Source organism: Bombus impatiens, unplaced genomic scaffold (assembly GCF_000188095.3).
Source record: "Bombus impatiens unplaced genomic scaffold, BIMP_2.2 scf_0969, whole genome shotgun sequence".
NCBI lineage: Eukaryota > Metazoa > Arthropoda > Insecta > Hymenoptera > Apidae > Bombus > Bombus impatiens.
Window position 1 is genome coordinate 858,307 of NT_177388.1, and position 17,657 is coordinate 875,963.

The 17,657-nt window shown below is 37.4% G+C and overlaps 1 long non-coding RNA gene across 1 annotated transcript; it reads left to right on the forward strand.

The window, feature by feature from the left end:
• Positions 1 to 279: 279 nt before the first annotated feature.
• On the forward strand, positions 280 to 13,968 carry LOC117152286. The gene is made up of 3 exons (XR_004462623.1): positions 280 to 313; positions 13,855 to 13,858; positions 13,957 to 13,968. It is a non-coding gene; the product is annotated as an uncharacterized LOC117152286 (long non-coding RNA).
• Positions 13,969 to 17,657: the final 3,689 nt, after the last annotated feature.

Genomic DNA, 17,657 nt, shown 5'->3' on the forward strand with positions numbered 1-17,657 from the left:
AGTACATATAAATGGAACAGCGGAAATAATTGTTTTTGTATCCTCGATACATAATTATATTACGTAAGTTGTATGTATAAAACGTATTGGAATTTCATTAGCACTATGATGAAACACAACTGTCATGAGTGAATTGGTCAAGTTTGAAATCACTCTGAAAATGTATATAGCATTTACAAGATATTTACTGCTTATGTACGGTTGCCTTAAATATTAACATTAGGAAAAACTATTTAGATAAATAATTAAAAATTAATATTAAATAAGTATTAATATTAGGACTTATTAATATAAGGAATAATTGACTGTTTAAGTACCCTGCAATATTCTATGTACATTTGCAGATTTTTTTCAAACTTCAATATAACCAAGATAGTCGAATCTGGTACAATGCTTGTGTAATTTTAAAATATTTCGTATAACACACATAATACTTTCATGAGCTATTGCATATTTTTTAAAATAATACACGCTTCGCTTCTTCTTACAGCATCAATCTGTGTAGTAAGACGTATACATTTAACGAGAATTTCCTGTACGGAGCAATGGGAGATTCTTTTAACGGCGCCAAGATTCCCCTGTTATTGTTAATGCTCAAGTTCCCCGTGTTAGGCAGTGACTGGAAAGCATCGTATTTGGAAAATTCCTCGAATTCTTAGAGTACAATCACATCGTGTTCCTCGTCTAGTTTTGCCCTTCAGAAGTGAAGGCAAAACCGTGGAGAGGTAGAAATTTAAAAAGCTTTCGACTTCGTAAAGGAAATCGATGTCGTAATCTTTTACTATCCAATACAGAAATGGACCTGGTGCTTTTACTCTAATTGCGTATTCCATTGATAAATCTTACGGAACGAGAGAGGAACTATAAAGAGATGGAAGATAAGGAGAAGATCTCAGTAATCCTGTTTCGTAGGCGATATGTCCAGTTTACACTGGTTCTAAACGCGTCGTCACTAAGACACAATATGTTTATAGCTTGCAACGTGAGTTGCATCCACTTGGCGAACTCGACGATGGATATTATTTACGCCAATTACGGCGCCAAGCCTAATTACGTATCACCGTGCCAAAAGAGAAATTAGACTGCCACTTCTAATAATTCCGAATTACCACGGAGATCTCCTTAATATCTCTTTAATAAACATGATTGTCAAAAAGAAATTGTCCATGGCGATAATATTATAATTTTCGCATCAAAATAGTTATATACTGTCCTCTTTCTCCTCTACATTCTAGAGTTTTAATCCTATCAATTGTAAATAATCATTTACAGATTAATCATTTACAGATCTCGTTCCCATTTCGTTACATTTTTTTTTTAAATTCTCGCTTGATAAGTTATTCATATCCAAACATTCCCCGTGCAAAATTAGCCAACAGCATTTCGCTTAATGAAGTTTCGCAAAAGTATCTAGAATGCACCACTCGTCGTTAATGCCTTCGCCACCTTGGCGAGCCAGTTGGCGAGTAACGAAATTATTACTCGCTACTGCGACGATTCCATACAAAGATGTCTTGAACGTTTTAACCGATCGTCCCTGTGTACCTTTAACTATTTATAGTATGTGACGCGTATCCGACCACGACCAAAGGATTTATCGTGTTGCCGAAAGCCGCGTGAAGCATTTCCCCGAGATAAACAGGCTCGTTGTTCTCCAGCAGTTTTATAACGGAAATAGATTCTTAGAGAAGGAGAGAAACTGGCTTAGCCTCGCTAACATCGACCGCGTATTCAGACATCTATATACCTTTCGATCGTTTCTCACTGTGCAGCAATAACACCGACACGGCGAACTAGCAATCGAAACGAGAATACGCTCGAATCGCTCGTAAAAGTCATTCCAAATTCATATCTACGTCTACATTTACGATTGCTCGGTAAGACGGACCGCGCCACTCGTTTTCTCGTTGGCGCGATAGAGGAGGTGCTGTAAAATTTTCACAGTCTCTTGATTACAGTCTACATGGGCCTGCTATCGCTATACACAAAGCCAATTTGTCCCGCACTAAAGGGAGTAATATTAACTTGGCCGATGACCATGATTACGTGTCCGCGAAGGTACAAAACACGGTGAACATGCAACGATATTTCTTTCTCTCAACGACCAAGGCGGCCGCTATTTGGAGGCGTCCAATATGTTGTACCGGCACAGGAATCGGTTGACATCGGGCTGGTTATTTGGGGACAGAGAGAGGCACTATCACGAATATAAACATCCGACGACCGCGATCCTTATGGTGGCACAGAGTTAGCAGGCGACACAACGTGTCGTTGCCAAGAATCTCACATCCCTGCAGCATCCGCCTTGCTTGTGCCAAAGCAACGTATCCCTATACGCTGTTTCTTCTTTATCCCGTTTTTCTATACTTCCATGTTTCTTATCTAGTTTTGCTCTTCATTAAATCAATACTCTTTTGATTTCCATTGATACAGATATACGATCATGGTGCACTGTCAGCGTAGTTCGTGAACTGAATTACATTCTGATTCTAGCTTCTTCGATCTGTTTGTTCGAGAAATGAATAGAATCATATTTCTCCATTTTCTTTTTCCACTTGTCTAAATCGTGGTTCCTCTACAGTCAGAATATGAAATATTCTTATCCTTTCTCCATTGCGCGATTGAATAATTCATCGGACAAATGTTGAACCGTCACTTTTACCTCCGCGTTTCGTCACACTTCTTTCTTCGTATTCTCGTATTTTTCTCACGTTTCAGTGGCTTCTATCTTGACCTGGGATATCAACGCTTCACGAACGCTTTTCTCTTCTCGTTGACTCGGAGCGTTGAAAATTTGGTAGATTTAGATGGACAGAAAACGTGTAACGATAGATTACTGAGGCACGTAGGTAATACGGGACGCGATCTTCTCTTCCTCATAGGCTTGACGGCGAATAACAAGAGGCAGAGAAACGTCGACGAACACGTAGGGCCGCGACAACAACGAAAACGAGCAAGCCAACAAGCGACGTCTTCATACCAGAAGGCAGTGATGAAATAGCGTTATGCATCAACGTGATATTCGAATTTGTCGTAATTCGTATCGCTTAATGGTACCTACACACCGGTTATTTCCGTGAACACCTCTGATGAATCGATGCCACTGGATATTGTACCTACTGCGATTCTTGGACCGATTAAAGGCAGGCAGCTACCATGGAACTACCTTGTCTTTGATCTATTCTGTTCGATTTATTTCGTAGCTGCTGGGTAACGTAATGGATTACAGCGAAGATAGCTACGAATGGCCGATATAAATTTCTTCCGAGTAGTCGGCGTTACGAGAATTGCTTTAATGGCCGATGACTTTTTTTTTGTTTAAGCAGGGTGATTAATTAGTAGACTGCGTACTTTAACACATTTGTGGAAAATTCAAAGGTGTAAAGATGCATACAATGTACACAATACACGAAAATGTATAAAGTATTCGCGATATAATATCCGTTATAATATTTAATGGATGAAATAAATCTTTGCCTAGATCCTACATAATTCTTTTAATTATTTTCATAAAACTATGAATTTGCACAAAAGTTCGTAGCCTGTTAATTAGATTCATTTGTTTAACAAACATCCCGTAGATACAAGAACGTATACTACATACATGTAAGATATAAGAAATTCATATACTGGAAATATAAATTTTCACTCTTACGAAAATACTTTTCTATCGCAAAGATTATTTTCAATAAAATTATCAGTTCTTAACGAGCACCGTACGAGAGGAAGTTTCAATGTGTATTCGTCGTGCTCGTGCATCGAAACCCGCAACTTAATCGAACAGCGTCGGTGTCGTGTTTTATCAGGCCACGGGTTCAAAACGTGCCCCACCGCGACCGAGCCACGCGAAGTTGGCCTCAGGGCAACGATATCTCCTTGTAAATCTGGCTTAAGAATCCAATTTACATAATTAGGGCTGTTTGTATACCGTTGCTTTTCCTTTTAGTTCGAGCGACTCCTCTCTATCCGGAGCTCCGCGTCTGCGATTACGTTCGCTCCGAATATCTCTAGTTTACGTGAGAAAACAGCTCGACGTTTATTGCCGGTAATTACACTTATCGAGACTTTGTAAAAGGTGGTTAATCGTCAACCTTTTGTATTTTCTGGTGATAATTATTGAAATCGTAATTACATGGAAAGACGCATGGAAAGGAGATTGATCTAACGCGTGATATAAATACGTAATTATGAATAAGTATGTACAGAACTGAATATATATGTTTCAAAATTTTAATTAAAAATTATGCAGAAGTCTATGTTTGTTAAATGTTCTTCTCGTTTGTAACATCTTTTTACTAGTTAATTATTGTGTTAATAAAATTAGGTAACTTTTATTTCGTGTTTCGTGAAAAGATTTGATATTGCAAACTTTCTTGCAATAGTTGCAACATTCTTAAAAATTCGTAAAAGATCGCTGGACCTGTTCTGTGAGAAGGTCACGAGATTTTTCCAAGTCCCGGAGCAGGAGGTCGAATCGTTTAACAATAATTACTCTGGCGTAGCATTCGACTCACGAGGTAATTGTTCTCGAGACCCTTTCAAGGAAGCGAAGAAAATACTCTCTAAATTCGCACAAAGTCCCTCGGTGCAAATTTGTTCCTTTTTATTAATGTTATACTTCGAATTAAGGATTTAATAAGCTATGTTATATACAATTTTATTTAATGATTATAAAGAAGTATATCGTTAATTTAGCTTTGATTTCTATTGAGTACCATCTCTAATTGCGCTTCTCTGGATAATACTTTCCCTATTTTACTTCATAAAATCTAACGCACAAGCGAAGCAGTTAATAAATTCATATTACATCGTATAGTTAACTGCTTCAATTTCCTGTTAAACACTAGTCATTAGCGTCTTACGAAACGTAAATCATGTTAAAATCAACACACGAGTAATCACGGAAGCTGTACTCCTTTTTTCTCAATATTATAAAAGTATTTTATTAGGTTGATGCGTATAAAATGTTCCTCCGTGATTTAAACATGACGGGTCAATATCACTTATCAAATCTTTTCTTATCAACCACATCGAAGATGAAGAAATTTGCTATAAATCATACGTCTATTAAATGTGAAGAAGATTTATAATAAAAATATTATCACTTCAGATCATATATCATGAATAATTGGAATATGTGTGTAAATTTCTTATGTGTGTTTTTATATGAATTGAAATTAAAAAAAATATCGTGAAAATTATTCGATATGGAAATATACAATCCACTATCATCTAGACAATTTTTTTGGAACATAAGTTGTATGTATTTAAAAAGAACTATACGAGAAAATCATACTGAATCGCTTGCAAACTTTGATATGACATGCTGTTAATTTATTTGAAAAAGCTACATTTCATATGCATCAATTTGATGTATCTTCGGCGTTTGATGAATCTACTGTGGACACTCAGCTCTGTGAAAAACTTGTGGTAATTGCGTGAAATCTGGAAAGCATGAAATTAATTTTCTGTTTACCGATCTCCCACTCGTTTTCGATTTACGGATGCGTCGCTTGTTTCTTTTCACATGGCCGTGTCGAGTTCCGATATCATATAGAAGATTAATAGACAGACCAATAGACGGTCGAGTGGAGATGAATGCTCATCGTAAAGAGAATATAAATAGGGGCAGAAGAAGCCCGAGAGGTAGAATGCGGTCTAATAAATCAAAAGACGATGCATCGGCCTGTATCGGCAGAGGCACGTACCTACTTACTTACAGTAGTACTCACGGACGACTCACGTCCAGCACTTATCTCGAACTGTCCGGGGGGACTCAATTCGCCGTAGACGACCAGTCAGACAGATTGCTCGGCAACGTGTCGTTAACTTACACGTTCAAAGGCTATGGGGTTACTGTAGCTAAATTCTCGCTTGGCGCCAACCGCCTAACTAGATACAATACACACTTTCCGCGGTAATTAAAGTATTTTGCGTTTGTCGTGTGTGTCCAACGTGCCGGACTATGCGCAACCTTTGAGATTCCAGGAAATTATTTGAACGGGTCTCAATAGCGTGTCTCAAAGCGAAAGATAATTGGCACAGAGTTAGAAAATGAGAAATTAGAAGCAAAACTAAATTTGTGTGAAATTAAGATTTTACATTGCCCAATTTTTACTTCAGTTATATCTGGTTATAGAAATTCAGAATAGGGTTAAAATCAATTTGTACGGTGTATACGTGATAAGAAATGATTTTGTAATATTTATTTCGCAAACACACGTGAAAATAACCGGGCACAAAGCGACACGATTTGTAGGCGAATACCATTTAAACGTGCAATCATTGCTACTGTTATTAAGTAATCCAATACTTCACGTTTCACTTGGTATTTAGCAATGAACCGATAATTAAAGATTTTTGTTCAGGTAAAATAATTACGTGACAGCATGCATTTTCATATTAAAGGTCCTGGTTTATCACACGTTTGATCTCAGAAAGTTTGAGCCACACCTCGAACCTTAATTCCATTCAAAGATTTATGACAATAAAAAATAATGAATTCAAATATTTAAGAATCGAATTGAAAAACATTTCAACACAAATAATCTTTTAATTATAACGATTCCTTCTACGAACGAAATTTTTTCATATTTAGGTATGATATTACGAAATTCAATGAAAGCTCAATATATACATATTCGACATTCCAGAATCAGAAAATTACAGATTTCCATCATGAATTTGCATGTAATAGCACGGTGTTTGTCAAGCAAACAACATGATTGATCTTAATTGTAGCCTTGTGTGCATTCTATTATCCATTGGCATTTGCATTCATCGTGTTAATGTACGAACCAGTATTCGTTCGAGTATTCTATCGAGAACTGGAATTATCATGATAAAATAATTTTTTTCTAATAGCGAGTCGTTTTCTGAAAGATGTTTCAAATTAATTTCTAACAAGCAGGTAGATGGTTTTTTACTGTTACCGTGACTAAACGCGGGAAAATGGAACACGAGGAACACGATTGTTCGAAACTTACTCTTATTGTACACCAGTTCAGGCTCTAACGCCACGAATCTACACAGCGTTTCTTTCACTAGTAATTAGAAACGGTTACCGCGATTACGGTCTGTGAGCCAGACTTATACTTCTTTCAGTCGTCTCTATTAGCGGGCCGCTTTATTCCTCAATGTCGAACGTTCCATCGTGGAGAGAGAGAGAGAGAGAGAGAGAGAGAGAGAGAGAGAGAAAAGAAAAGAGAGAGAGAGAGAGAGAGAGAGAGAGAGAGAGAGAGAGAGAGAGAGAGAGAGAGAGAGAGAGAGAGAGAGAGAGAGAGAGAGAGAGAGAGAGAGAGAGAGAGAGAGAGAGAGAGAGAGAGAGAGAGAGAGAGAGAGAGAGAGAGAGAGAGAGAGAGAGAGAGAGAGAGAGAGAGAGAGAGAGAGAGAGAGAGAGAGAGAGAGAGAGAGAGAGAGAGAGAGAGAGAGAGAGAGAGAGAGAGAGAGAGAGAGAGAGAGAGAGAGAGAGAGAGAGAGAGAGAGAGAGAGAGAGAGAGAGAGAGAGAGAGAGAGAGAGAGAGAGAGAGAGAGAGAGAGAGAGAGAGAGAGAGAGAGAGAGAGAGAGAGAGAGAGAGAGAGAGAGAGAGAGAGAGAGAGAGAGAGAGAGAGAGAGAGAGAGAAGAAAAAAGGAAAAAATGGAAAGAAGGTGAAACAGAAACGCGCCTCGTATTTGGGATACCGTGAAAAATACTCGGACGTTTGTTCGGTTGTGAAACTAATTTTATTACCGGTGTAATAATATCCGGCTAGCAGATCTATGATGTCGTTTCGCGTGGAAATTGTAATTCCAATCGGAAGAAAAGACCATAAGCTTTTTTCCCGTAGTGCGTTTTAGTGGAACGAGTTCGGTTCTCCTAGAATAAGTATTTACGTAGGAAAGGTTTACCGATGGAATCTGGAACGAATTCGTTCGAATGTGACGAACGATCGAACTCTCGATGTTTATCATATTGTTTTATTCATTCGACTGTTACCGTCTTTACTGTTCCGTATCCTGGCGAACACAAAATACCCATTGCAAGGAGAATAAAAAAGGAAAGTCGGGACCATGCTCAATTATATTACCTTCCTTCCTTCGCTTTTTAAATGTCCAGTTAGTTTTGACTATAGACATTTGAATATCAAAGTCCCCCACAGGAAGAGAAAATGTCCAAATAGAAAATATAATACGCAGAAATTTTTCAAATAGCGTCTTCGATTCTACGATTTTTCTAAATGCATTATGGTACACGTTAACGATAGGTTAAAAAGTGAAAGCGTGGACAGCTGTGTTATTCGATAACGATGATAATAAATACCGTGAAATCGCGATTCGTGTACTAGTGTCATTGTTAAGAACGATACTTTCTACTTCTCACAAGAATCAGTCGATCGAATTGAAAAAAATTGTAGCCATTTCGATAGATGCTCGAATTATCCCATGATTGTTCGACTCGAACGCGACTTTACTCTAATTGAAGTGGCTCGAGTTTCCACAGTTAGATCAAAATCGTTGGATTTCCCATCCTCTCGGTTCGAATTCGTCGTGTGGGAAGTACAATTCCTGATTTGTTGTGTAACCAGACGTGCAACGTACATAGGTATACCGCACAAGTTGAGAAGATAAAAAGAGCAGCTGCATGTGAAAGTGCAAGAAAATCAGTGGGAATGATCAGCGTTAAGTATGTTTTCCGTTCTACGAGTATAATACCAATGTACATACATACGCATCGTACGTTTGTCGGACAACAAAAGGACAAGATCTATCGAACACATTGTCTTCAAAATTTGATGTTTCGCTCGATCGATCGAAATCGATAGTGAAGTGTCAATGGGGGAATTATGGTAGTTAGCAGCGGGTTTTATGAAGATTTCTTGACATTTGAATTTTCGGAGTGAAAGTATTACACCCACGTAACAAGCTCAGGTCCCCTCGATGTGATTTAGTGTCAAAACGTTTCCATGATTGAGTAAGTTAATGCATTTCGTGGGAGGCGTAGGCGTGATGATTTGTAGCCGGTCTTTAAGTGGCCATCACCGATACCGTACGTAACGGTTTTACGATATTTCACGTACAAATCGATGGCGCGTATTGTGTCACGATACCGAATGCATTCCAGATTTTCACGTTGTTCGTGACTGTCGTCTAACGTCACGTTTATTTCCTTTTATCGGCGTTTCGCCAACGAAATGCCTTGTTACAAATTTAAACAACATCGATGGATTTACGAGTTTCGCATCGAATTTGTGGATTTTATGATTCTACGTATGGCTGCCTGTAGCAGCTTTGTATTTTATCCTCCAGTATTTGTTTCTATTTGAGACGTATAATAATTGAAATATCCGTGGAAGTATCTGGTGGTAAAGGAGAAATTATACAGATAAAGTTTGCATAAATATGAATAGTTCGAGCGAGATAAAGAAACGATAAATCACGAGGTGGTGTAATTCATATTATAAATATTTGATAATACCCTCGCGTGTAGTATCGGTATACCCAACAAGTTCTTGTTGATCGTAAAGTCGTGCCTATTGTAAAAATAGTCGGCGAATAATCGAACATCGTGGAAGACGTATTTATTCTTCGGTAGTAGATATTCTTGCTTGACTGCAGTCGCGGAACGGAGTACTTGTTGCTACTTATCCTACAACTTATTTTGCAACCTGGTCGAGGATTGCGCTCGAAACCTTGTAGCTTCATAACGTACAATCGTAAACTATAAAGCTCCTGTGACGCGCTATTAAACTACATATACAGTAAAGTTCTTGACCTCGATACTAGTTATTCTTTAGAATCTCGTACACTTTTCTGTTATAATTAGCCAGTAGAGTTTCAGCAAATCGAAGATCAATTAAAGTCCAGTCAAGAAGATATTTTATTATTTTTATCGCAATTGTAATCCCGACAATAAATATCGCTCATTAAAATTCTAGTTATTATTTTCTTATCGTGCCCGGCATCGCACGACACATGGAGAACTATAAAAGGAAAACGTAGATTGGCCAATATTTTGATGTTGACTAATTAGTATTGCGCATCAGCGCAATAACGCTTTCGAAGAACGTACTACTCGTTGCCGTTCTTTACGATATAAATTTACTGCAATTCGCAGAGATCGCTATCCGTATAAGGATACCGTTCTTTTTCTTTTTTTTATCGGTCATACTTCTTGTATCGACTTGTAGGAATCGAAAGACACTAATTGCGATATTAATAGATTAGAACTGTTAATATCAAGGAAAGTTATCTTTGTGCAATCATTTCTTTATAGATTGATTCTTTTCGTGATGTAAGTGTACGAAGTGGTTACGAATGAACATTGTGAGAGGCTGTTTGTTCAACAACCGTGTAATTATTGGAAAATATTCCTGTCATACCATTCACTTCCATAATTCCATACATAAATGCCATACGTAAGATCGCGTGCTTGTCAATTTGTATAACCAGCTCGTCGAGTTATCCAGTAGTCGAGTTTCCGACTGATATATGTACATCATTGTTTCAACATACTCTTATTAAACGTCTTTGCATAAAATCGGATATGAACTGTCATTGCGGATAGATCGAAATGATTTTTATGCAAGGGCAACGACACATTGTTTTCTTTTTTTTCGGGCTACGTAATAAAATGGAAACGCAAATTACTTGTAATGAGAATTCCTGCTAGGGGCAGAGCAATCATTAGCCTGGCCTGTCATTAATATTAGTTCGTGAAGCAAAGTGGAACTTCCGCGTTCTGTTTATATAAATAGTTCACATCATTACATTTATTGATTATTACAGTCTCGACGGAATACATTGAATTTGTTGCGACAGGATTCTATTTGTCATAATTAAACGGCAACTGTTTCGGTCTGAATCATATGTACGACAAATGATGGCAACGAGTGAGTTTCTCTTCTTCTTATTGAAATAACTCTTAATATCTTTGTGCTTGGTTTATCATATTTAATAAGTACGTGTTGATTATCAAATCAGGTTTATTAAACATGATATTATATAATAATCACAGATTTCCTTATCATCGCAAAATTTTTGCCTTTAAATTACAGAAACGTATCCTTGATTATTATTTCATCATCAATCTCATCTCAAATACGTATTAATCACAGGGACGAACTTTGAAGCTTCCACGTGGTTTAGACGTTTCCTTCGAGTAGCGTTACTACATCACGAGTCATTATTTCAAGCACGGTACGATGCACGGTGAAAAACGTTCGATCCTCTTGCAAGGATCACCCAGTATACATGTGACGACAAGAGAGGGCCGACGACGATCAGACGCGAGATGGTAGATATCGTCCGAGATAAATATTCACCAGCGCCGCGTGTAATCGTTTATTCCAGCCGCCGTGAGCAGATATAATCGCTACATCACTGTGCTCGCCCAGCGACATCATTCTCCAGCCGTTCCTCTTCCACGGGTTGGAGCAACCACTCTAGAGACGAAACTCTGGTGCGTAGAGTAAATCTTGGTTCGAGGCTGTTTTACGGTATCTCGAAATACGACCTCTTCTCGCTGGTACAGAATGCCAGCTCCGCCTTTCTTTGCGTTCTTCGTTCCATCTCGCGGCTTCGTTTCCCATCTTGTTTAATCTTCCTTTTCTTGTCCACGCCGACTTTTCTACCCCTTTCTTTCCTATATTCATTCTAATCTTTGCTTTTACGGTCGTTTCGTCTCGTTTCTCCTTCTGTACGATCTTAAACGTTCCTCTTTATCCTCATCTTTTTCCCTCTTTCTTCGTCTGGAACTGACTTTGGAACAGTTTTTACTTGATCGCTTTTTTCCCATGGTTTCATTACGTTTTCGTCATTCTCGAAGACGTAACTTTATAGGTTTCCTCTTCTTGCCCGTTCGCCGTTTCACGGCCCTCTTTTCTTCTTATGCTCCTTCATTTGCTTCATTCTTTCATTCGTTTCTCTCTCGCTCTCTCTGTCTCTCACGGCCGCCCGCTTTTATTTGTGGGACATTTGTACTAATTTAAGGTTGATTGTTAACATTAGCAAGCTTCTTGCGCGCCTCGTGCGTGTGCAAATACACGCGGACAACGGTACTCCGGATTCCTTGTGTGCGCCGTCTGGAGAGCTTGATTGAAAAACTCTCAGCCAGCGCCGAATTACATCAGCTCGCCAAGGTTTTTGCTGTCCGGAGCTGATCGAATTATTTCGAACTGCGGCACGGTTGCACGGTGAAATTGATTGGATAGAATATTAAGTAATTCTAGTAGTTTGGCTCGTTTTCGCGATTTGATGCCTAAATGACTGTCGTATATCAACACCGTTTCATGACCGTTCCCATTTTCAGTTCGTCATGTAACAAAGAGATTTCACTTTCAATTACTCCCCTTTTCAACTCTATCGATAATTGAAGACGTCAAACGGGACCCCTTTCACGGGGCCCCTCTCTTAATATGCGTACAACGGTAGCAGAAGATTAATATACTCGGTTTTAAAAGCGATACGTGGCTCACGCTCGATTCCCATTCACGATAACATTTTTCACTTTCTGTCACTGTTCGTGAACGTACCTATATATTGGACGTTCATGAATATTCACGAATTCGCGCCAGCATTTCTCCGGCCAGTTCTTCGTTTAATTTCTTCTTATTCCAGGCCTCTTCCCGTTCCTCTTCGACCTCGCCTTCTCCTCTTCCTTCATTCCGCGTATATCGCCACTCACGTGTGCATACCTTTTTTCACGCGTGATTGCGACGTATGGCCGACGACTGTGACCTCGTGCTTTCTCAAAAGATGCTCTCTTTGATTGCCTCCCAAGAAACCACGCTTCCGCCTCCTTCTTTCGATTCACGCACCGGCTTGCGAACCCTCGCAAAATCATGTCGCTCGATAAATTTCGCCGTAACGGTCGCACCACGTGGAGGCGGTTCGTTTGACACGAGCAGAACCAGATTGCCTCGAGAGAAAAGAAATTGTTTCGATACTTGAGATATTCGTTACCTTGTTACTTGAGAAATGTAATACCGGTATCGATGGTAGAAAGAAATACAAATAGAATTTCTAGAAAAGTCTGGTGTATTTTTTTCTCAAATAGGATTGAATTTCGGTGGTAATAATCAAAGTTGAATATTAAGACTAACCTTACCAGGCTCGGTCAAATGGCCAATTTGAAAATTTAATTTCAAATTGTACATTCATTGTTATTTCTTTTCTTCGTTTAACTTTATGTGAATTCTTATAAAAATTGAGAAATTGATTAATCAAAGAATATAAGAATTTACGCAAAGTTAGATGAACAAAAGAAACAAGAATGTTAAGTTAGTAAAAATGGCAAGGTTAGTGTCAAAGATATTTTATATCTCCAATATCTCAAGACCTTGAAATTCATCAAGATTTTCAGGATTTCTGAAACTTTTTAGACACATCGAGATTTAAAGATTTTAAAGCTATTTTAAAATCTCTAGTCCTACCAAGACTCAAGGCTTATAATGATGTTCTAGAGCTTTAACTAATTTTCACAGACTTCGAATCGCTTTGAAGTTAATATTCGAATGGCCATAACCAACCGGAAGTATCTCGGAAACATAATTTGAACAGTAGATAATTATCTGGAATGCAGTTGCGTGAAATGCGTGTTACTTCAAAATGGTCATTCACACGGATACATTAGTTATCGTCTTTCGTCCGTTATGTCACATATTCTTGTTGAGCCGTCGTGTCGAGCCATCAAGTAGAAATAATAGCACTTGTACAAGTAAATCCGTATACGTGGCATTTTTTTAATTTTATAGCGTGGCATACGGAATAATACAAAGATAAATCGCGTTAATAACTCGGTTTCTCGCGGCTATAACGAGGCTTTTCGCATTGCGTACGAGCATTTATGTTCGATTTCGAGGCACATGCGCTTTAAGATACGTTCTCTCTCTTTTACGTAAGGGAACTATCAAAGAATACGGTGATATATCGTGCGTTTCCACGGAGGCAAGTTAATATGACACACACCTTCACTCAAGTTTTGTTACCCGTTTGCACGGCCACTAATTTCTGCTTAAGATCGTACCATGTCATTTCCTCCGGCACGTAAGAATACATGCTTGAAATTTGTAGCGTGACTCACGTAACGTCCGACTAATTCCAGACCCCATCGATATAACTATTCGGCTTCGTGTCATTCATGATTTATTAATCTCGTATAATTCAGTATTCGTCGGGCGTTTCGTGATTAGTGGAAAATTCGCACATAACAGTTCTCACGTGAAAATTGTTTACGTAAAATTTTAAATAAGAAAGTAGTTCCTCGGTAACATACGATAATAAACGAATTAAATTCTTCGAGGTGATTGTATGTTATTATTGGTAGAAATGGAATATATGTTTACGAAAGATTATCATATGGAAGTAAGAATTAGTGTAATCTGAGAATACTGTTTATTCAAATGTGCGAGTGTTTATTGCCGTAAAGCAGTGTGAAATGCATCGAAACTGAAACTGAAAGCAGCGAGTAGAAATCATTTGGAGTATTTATCGTAATAGGAAGACTAAAGATGTAAATTCTCTTGTTGCGTCATATTCTAAGTAGATACGGTCTTTAGGTAAGACGTTCAATGGTCTGGCAAGAAGTCACGGCACTCCTACGCGGGAATATTGCGGTCAATAGTTTGGGCGTGCCTGATTTAAAATCAATTTTAGAACATATCGTTCTCGTTGACGCCAATAACCTGATGTGTCAACGCAGAGTAGCGATCAATTGTATAATTATTTGAACATACACGACAAATAACTGGAATATTTAAACGTAATAATTATCGAATTTATTTTGTCGAGGATTTTTTTTCAAGAATACTGCATGATGTATTTTAATAATAAATAATAATAGGTTTAATATTTTTGCAATTTATAATTCTAAAGTCAATAATTGTTTTTTTTAGTTTGAATAGTGAAAGAATAGTAGGTATTGACGTGTACAATATATTCATTAGAATTTTGAGCACCAGCACCTGTACCGAAGTACATTAATTTCTGTGGAAGATATGTAGGTACAAGCGCCTCGTTAGGTATGCACCATATCTAAGTGTAATTTTAAGTACCATTATCTGTGCCTGGAACATTTGTTTGCATAGAGGACAGAAACATGTACCTCGTTAAGTACACACAGTATCTAAACATGATTTTTAATACATTTGCTAACAAATCTTTGCATTTTGCATCTGATATATGTATAACATGCTCTTAATCCAAATGTCGTCTTTTTTTAATTTTCTAAGTTATTTTCACATCATAGGTACATACAATTCAAATATATAAACATATAAAAGTACGATTTTATTTTCATTTATATTACAATTAGATAACTGCAAGAAATTTATTTCTTTTAATTGCTTTCAATCCCATATATTCTATTATATGCTCAATCTGCAAAAGTAGCTATGTAAAAATTTTATAATTTGTTCAAGACGACTTTCAAAGTAATTCAAGGATTACCTACTTGCGCGTCTGCTTCAGCGATAAGGCTTCTAAGGCTCCTCAATGGCCCCTACATATTATGCTCCTAAATAAAATATTTAATAATGATATTTGCACACCGAACCCACATTATTTTTTATTCTCATACATCTCTGAATTTATTCAATTTATATAATATTTATATAATATCGAATAATATTTTCATGGCAAAACAGACTTATTTATAAGCAATATAACAGATATTTAAAACCAGACATTCAGATTACACATATATCAGGTACTTTAAACAAACTGAGAAACATCATGTGTCATGAACAAACGAATCCGTTCAATTCATACAATTCTTAGCACAATTTGATTTTAAATCATCCTTTAAGTCCAATGAACCCTTGCACGATGACCGACATTAAACAAACTATGTGTAGTATGGGGTCGTAAAAGTATGATGCTTCGTCACAAGTAAAAAAAGCTCGACCAAACACAACCACCGAATACATTCCACACGTGGCAATAGTTGCATGTACACGTGTGTTTATACATAATACTACATATATTACTGATACGCGCCTATTATAACCGTTACAATGTCGTCTGCACTCGAGACCGAAGTGCCACTAAATAATCGCCGTCCTACGTGCTATTCTCCGAGAGATCCTCGGTACGGATACAGAAACTAGTTCTACGGACCGGCCAAGGCCTAGATCATTGCGGTCGATGCCAGGGTGATTCTTAACACATGCTTGTCTGTATCCAGTCCGTGAAACCAAATGGCAAAAAGGGTGTTCGTAGTTGTACCAGATAAGAAGTACCGACATTTTTTTATCATTCCAAAGATCAATTTCTGTAAATAGGATGCGGGTATAGTATAGAACGCAGTAGCTTACGAAAGTACTTTAACACTTACCATAGAAAACTTTTATGAGTACGTATACAGTCAGTCACGAAAATCTACATATTGATTGACAGAGAAACTAGAAACCCACTTTATCACGCAATTATTTATATCGACATATCAATACAATTATCATTAATCCGTTTCTGAAAGGAATTAAAAAAATTAAAATATTTGTTCGTGATGAAAGTGAATAAATCGTGTTACATCTCATCAATGTGCCTCCTAATGCGTTATAAGAATTCGTAGAACAAACGAATTTGTAGACTAACGTTTTTACTAAAATATTTTACATTTAAGGGTAGAATTTTGTGAGCGACTGTACGTGTGTACTGAAATCCCTGGGTTTTGTAATTTCTGCATAAGTGACGCTTGAGTAGGGTGACATTTACAGACGATATAAATTGTAGAGTAGAAAGGTAGTGTCGTTTCAAATAGACGAAAGTAGGTTTCGTACAGATATATGGTGTAGAAACGGTGAGAAGTCGGGAAAATGAGTAAATAATAGATGCAGGATTGATGGGACGAAGCACGTATTTGGAGGTGCATATTCCGAAACGTAAGACTCAGAGAACGTCGTCCAAGCGTAATTTAATAAAATTATCCCGAAGAGATATAGTACGTGTTGAGAATATTTATAGATCGACAAGTGTTTTATTTATCTTCTTTTCTTACATCTCTCTTGTTTTATCGTTTCTTTTTCCAATCATCCTTTACTCGTTGGATATATTTAAACATTTTTGCGATAGATCGATCTGTCGCGTCTATCCCAATGCATTGGCAACGATCGAATGAAGCGCAAGTCAATTTTGGTGTGAATCAGATTTTCGATCGATGAGTACCCGGACTTGATTTTTCCTCATTTATAAACGGTCTACTTTACTATGCTGGTTTGCATTAATGAAATGCGATTGATTATCTGATTATACCAGTACTACTGCCGGGAAATGTTTATCGTTAGTAAAATTTTGAAGCATAACGTTTTTTTATTTAATGTAAATGATAGTATTTTATGATAATCTTGCATTTAAAAATAGAACAGAAAATCTTTATAATAGGTATGTATTTTTCGCTTGATTATGATAACTGAGAGGAAATATCTTATAATATAAATTATAGGTCAATTTTCTCTCTGTAATGGTAATTTGGAGCAGAGACACCGTTGCTAAGCTGCTATTCACAACTTTATAAATGATGTAATTTCAAGGGAACGGAGTTTTGTGTTAATAGAAACGAAGTTATAATGAATATAATTTTCACTCGTCTTTAAAGACAGTACTTAAATAAGAAAATACGTTGTAGATATTCAAATAAATATAGAAAATTAATTATCAGTATATGCATAAATGTAGATTAGTT